The sequence below is a fragment of the Silene latifolia genome, chromosome 4 (genome assembly GCF_048544455.1).
Source record: "Silene latifolia isolate original U9 population chromosome 4, ASM4854445v1, whole genome shotgun sequence".
NCBI lineage: Eukaryota > Viridiplantae > Streptophyta > Magnoliopsida > Caryophyllales > Caryophyllaceae > Silene > Silene latifolia.
This window is the reverse complement of record NC_133529.1, coordinates 75,482,444-75,488,470: the sequence shown is the minus strand read 5'-3', so window position 1 is coordinate 75,488,470 and position 6,027 is coordinate 75,482,444. Positions and strand designations below refer to the sequence as shown.

Sequence of the window (6,027 nt, the reverse complement as noted above, 5' to 3'; positions counted from 1 at the left end):
GGCATTGAGTTGTTGGAGGGAATCTTTAGCATCCCTCTCCGCCAATTGTTGTTGGAGCAAAGCAATTTGAGCTAGCAAAACGGAGTTGTTGGAGGATTCTTCTTTACCTTTGGATGGCACAACTCAGGAATTAACATATTGTGCATCATGGACCGCCATAGATTCGATCGTGGCATGAGCATGGTCGGTGTAAATTTGATCAAACCGCCCAATGTTGGCGGAATCAAGAATCCTTCGGGACTCGGCACAACATCCATTGTAGAATATTATTGCTAGAAACCAATCATCTAGTCCATGATGTGGGCATTGTCTTTGTAGCTCCTTGTACCTCTCCCAAGCCTCATATAAGCTCTCAAGAGCTTGTTGACGGAATCCGGTGATTTGGCTCCTCAAAGTTTGAGTTTTCTCCGGTGGAAAAAACTTTTGATAGAAAGCAAGAGCCAATCTCTCCCAATTGGTGATTCCCATGGCGGTGCGGTCAAGGCTATTGATCCAAAGCTTGGCCTTGTCCTTCAAAGAGAAAGGGAAAAGTATCTCCCTTATTTGGGCTTGAGTGACGCCCGTTTGACGGATCATGGAGCAATAGTCACAAAAAATTTGCACATGCAAATTGGGATCCTCCAAAGGACTTCCCCCAAATTGCTTCCTTTCCACAAGGCTAATGAAAGCCGGTTTAATCTCGAAGTCCGGCGCGGTGATTTGAGTGGTTGTGATACCGGCCGGAAGCATGGCCGCGGTGGGCTTTGAGTGATCGGAAAGTTTCACCATCTTTTTGGTAGTAGATGGTGGTGGTGGTGGATATGATGAACTTGAAACGTCCTCCTCTTCAAGGGCTTCTAAATCGTCTAAGTAAGACTTTCTAGCACTTTCAACTTGTACGGGAGAAGATACCTCTTTCACTTCCTTCCAAAAACGTCGTCTTCTCCTAAAGATTTTCTCGGGATCGGAATCCGGTGAAAGCAATTCTCCACTACGGGAGGACCTGGGCATAAGACAACAATTTCTAGAGAAATGATAAGTAACGGTCTCAAGGAACAAGTGTTCCTCAAGACAAAAGAAAACAAGATAAAAATCGACAATTCAAAACGCAATAAAACTGTTTCCTCGGCAACGGCGCCAAAATTTGATAGGCTTGTCGTGTACCTATGCAAAGATAATTACCCTAAACAACAAGTTAATGTAGCAATAAGGGTCGAACACAAGGAAACAGGAATTACGTTGTGAAATGCTATGGAAAGATTCTTATCAAGGTCGATTTCGTTTTTGGTTTGGTTTGTTTGTTTGATGACTAATAAAAACTATGGTTTGAATTATATAATTAAAAGGGAGTATAAAGGGTTCGGGTCACACATGCAAAGGTAAACATATGATCATGATAAATTCGGTACTAATAACATTGTCAATTGTTTAGGCTTAGAGATACCCACCTAATTACGGCATTAGTATCAACCATAGACCGGGTCCTAGAGAAACTCTCGTCCATGACTAGGTCGTCCTACTACACATGCTTAGTCTAATTCAATTCCGTGCCTCTCGACTTTAGAACGAATGAACAAACTTAATCTACGATTACGGCCGATAACCAAAGATTAAACGTGACAATGCAAACATGTGATAGAAACAATTGAACAATATTATTATCAACCTATTTAAACATATTATATATTTGATTTTGCATGGCTCCCCTAGCCTTTAGACTAGGAAATTTAGCTACTCATGTTGGAATATAAATTGCAAACTATATTATAGAAAATGCTAGGCATGATTATGTGAATTAAATAAATTAGGTGATATAACATGTGAAAGAAATAAAACTAGAGTAATATAAATAAAATACTTAATTATAAACTATGTATAACTAAATAGAATTGTAAAATTATGAACTAGAAATAGAAATACCTTAGAAGAGATGAACTTGTACGGAAGAAACAAATAATAACCAAATGCCTGAAGTTTATTAAGAACCAAATGTTGATGACTATAAGATTAACTTATAATGAAATCTAAAATGAAAACTATTAAGAGAATTGTATTGCTTAAGGCTATATATGAAAATGAGACGTGAAAATTAGATACCCCAAGCTATGAAGTGGCTCCCCTTTATATAGGGGAGCAAAGGTGAAACGTAAGAAACCTAGAATCATGAAGCCCCGATCGGGGTTGGGGGCCCCGATCGGGGTTGTGTGATTTCCGGTTATTCTTCTTAAATCCTTGATTAAATGCTTGAGGAATCCCAATGCTCGTGCTTTAATGCTCCTTAATCATTCGATAATGTTCTAAATTCATAGCATCCTAAGCTTCTTGGTATCCAATGCTTGCACCTTAATTTGGACCTTCATTTTGGGCTTGACTTTGCATTAGGCTTCAATTGTAATTTTCACTTCAATCCATCAAATCTTTATGCAAACACCCATTCAAACACTCCATGCTAGTCCAATATTGGGTCTTGTTTAGCTTAGTAACTTGGTGTACAAAATGATAGGAAAAAGCCTCTAAATGCTTAGATTCCTATAAAGACGTAACAAACACAACAATACACCTAGAACACAAAATTAGCTAAAAAATATACTATTTAAAGTATGATAAACAATAGAAACCGAGCTAAAATGAGGGGTAAAAATATATATAAAATGAACACATCAACAAATCACCCAAAACCTCCAATATCACCCAATTAGGGTTTCAACCAACTTTAACAAAACATTATAAAAATTGTATAAAAAGCTTACCCTCGACACAAGGATCACAACAGCGTAAAGAACAAGATGATCCAACACTCCTAGCCTTGGGGATTTGTTAACAATGCGACGAAAACAACTTACAGAACTCCTCTTCTTCTCAAATAGGTTTTTAGAATGTTAAAAGAGATTAATAAAAGTGACGGTCATCTTTTTATATTAATCTCGCATCATTAACAAAACCCGTCAAACTCAGCCCGTAAAACTCACTTACTCGAGCGAGTAAGTGACTTACTCGATCGAATGCCCCTTACTCGATCGAGTCCCCAACTTACTCGATCGAGTACCCTACAGGCAGTCTACTGTTTTGCGTCAAAAACTACTTACTCGACAGAGTAAGCCCCACTCGATAGAGTACCCACAGACATAGAAAACCGTAGTATTACATTTTCATGTATCTAACAATTTTCATGCACCTAGAACTCGTTTTCGTGCACCTAGAGCCTGATATTTTCATGCACCTAGTAATCATTTTCATGCACCTAGTATTCGTTTTGGTGCATCTATAGTCGTTTTAGTATACCTAATTGTATTTTTGTACATTAAGTTTATATTTTGTTAATAAAATTGTGGACAAGGCCCTCGGGAACTGCGTCCGCGGGATCCACACTAGGCATAATCGACTCGAGGTTCTTTCGAATCGAATTAAGACATATTAGAGTCGCCACCAAGTTTTATGGGAACTTGGAACCGTTCAAGTCAACTTTACACCTTTCATCGAAAAGCATAAAGCCAATCGACTACGAGTGATTAAAGATAAAGACTTGTACCCTATATCACTCGATTTGAATGACTCTCGTAATCCAATGGTATTTAGACGGATCCACAAACCATAGATCTTGAGTAAGGGGTGAGGGTACGTGTTGGGAAGCCCATAAGGACACCCAACCCCGCCCGTCAATAACGGCCTCTACTAAGTCAAGTGTCGGATTTCAAACAAGGTCATAGCTACTACGATATATGATATGCAAACATCGTTTTAAACCCTAACATGTGACAACAATTTCTATGTCGTTTTAGATGCAACTAAACTAACTTTGTCAAAGTTGTAATTTAGCATGTGGGTTGATTGATCTAAGCAACATATAAACGAAAGCAAACAAGGCTTAGGGGGAATGGGGGAGCCGTTGGGATCTACCTATTACAAACCAGGCATTTCATGCCGACACAACAATAAATTAAAGATACAACTCGATCTAAATACAATTGCTACATACAAAACCGTACACGATACATTACACGGCCATTCGGCCCAGGAAACCGTGCACAAGAGGGGTGGCCCACGGCTTACATGACTCACGGCCTTGGGTCACTCCTCGTGATGCGTGCTTTCACTTAATCTTATCGAATTAGACATAGGGCCACGCACCAAAGCATGCATTAGCATAAATCGGGCCATGTTGCTTTAAACAACATGCGATTTACTACGCTCTTACATGCATTGGGACACAACCATCTAACCAAACAAAACTAAGGTTTTTGAAAGAGGTTTTGACTCGATAAAAGGAAACTAACTTGAAAATTACAACTCGATGAACAAACGATAAATTACAAGTTATAAAGCAATAAAGAACAAGTGATTCATAAGACGGACGAAACCAGAAGGACCAAAAGACACGGCCAAATCACGGCCAAACCAAACACGGCTACTCTAGGTCCTAGGTCAGGTTCATTAGTTAGATCAATTTGCAAAGCGATGCGGAAAACACATTAGAAAACGATGACAAAAGGAGGTCAGAAGGCTTCGCCTAAAACCGGGTGTTCTACACGGCCTAAGGGGTCAAATTAGGTCAAGTTCGCTAATTAATTTAACTCATCGAGTGTTAATAAGAAGGTGCTAGTCACGCACTCTTATACTAGCGAGAAATTAGGTGAAAGAGAGAGATGCATTCATTAAGTTACAGAATCGTCGATTGATTTTAAAAGCTATGTCGAAGCCACCTATCGTGTCTAATTAGGTTATTAAATTGATCTAATGTCATCTAAATAAGTTATATGTTAACAATCAGAAGTTAAACTAAAATACAACGGGTCCTAGGGTATGTCGAATTGGCCGAAATAACAAAGGGGTCAAAAGCGAAGAGCGAAGTTAGAAACTCGTTTTATTTATGCCCTACCTTGAACACGAGGATATGTAAATGAGACGGGGGTGTACGACCGACTGAAGTAGCGGTTTATTTTCCCATCTCAAGTCAACGCGGGTGTTCATGGTGGTACTTTAACTCATACTCGGACTAAACTAGTTTCATAGTTAATTAAACGATAAACAAAACGATAAACGAAATAAAACGAGACAATAAAAAACAAACATAAAACAAACGAAATAAAAGGGAAAAGAGGAGGATTTGATGCACCCTCAACCTACATGTATCGTTGACACCGTCTTGGGTCGTAATCGATGGTAGATTTTATCTCGAGAAGCCGTCGTCGACGAAGAAATAAAGCAACACGCGTTTTTTGACAAATCTGGACAGCAACTTTCAAACGATGATATCTCCCTCGTTTCACGACGAAAATTCGATTTAAAAGATGTTTTGAAAACTAGAAAGAGAGGAGAACAGGGATCTTAAAGCAACCCCTGCTCGTTTTGAGTTATTAGGCACGAAAAACGAGCACAAACAGAACTGGACAGACAAGAATAAACACGCAAAACAGTGTATAACACTGTTTTTTCGAGGGATTTCGTGTACTCTCAAGGGCAATTTGGCTCGTAAATCTTTGTCTAATGTGTAGATGGATGTTATGTGGTTAATTAGGAACAAGAAAATCGAATTTTGATGGAGGTTTGATAGAGGAACGAGTTGCTTTTCGAGGAGGACACACAAACAGTTCAGTTTGTGTGTCGGTTTTGTTTAGGGTTTTTGGGAGGCAATTAGGGTTTGTTTCTGAGGTTTAAAGCTTGTGGGTGATGGTAGGATGTATGGAGAACTTCGAGGAATGAATGTATGGTGAAGGGGTGATATTTATAAGGAGTTAAAGTAGGGTAAAAGAGAGGGAGAGGCAGTCGGGCCTGCTCACGCATAGCTGCTGTCCAGCAGCTTTTGGGGGGTTTTCTAGGGTTCGTATGGGGGGTTTTCTTGGTGGTTAAGGTAAGGTAATATGGGTAGGATACTAGGGTATGGGTTAGGGTTAATGGGTACGGGTTTTGGTGGTATTTGGAGCGGGTTTTGGGCTCGGGATTCATCACGCAAAACAGGGGGGCTGTTTGTATGCGCGGGCTGGTTGGGGGGTATTTGGGGATGGAATTTGGGCCGTGGATAGGGGGTTCGAACAAGGGTGGATGGGTAGA

The 6,027-nt window shown here is 39.8% G+C and overlaps 1 non-coding gene across 1 annotated transcript; it reads left to right on the top strand.

Moving 5' to 3' along the window:
- The first annotated feature begins 289 nt into the window (after window positions 1-289).
- Window positions 290-396, top strand: LOC141654362 (small nucleolar RNA R71). The gene has a single exon (XR_012547922.1). It is a non-coding gene; the product is annotated as a small nucleolar RNA R71 (small nucleolar RNA).
- Window positions 397-6,027: the final 5,631 nt, after the last annotated feature.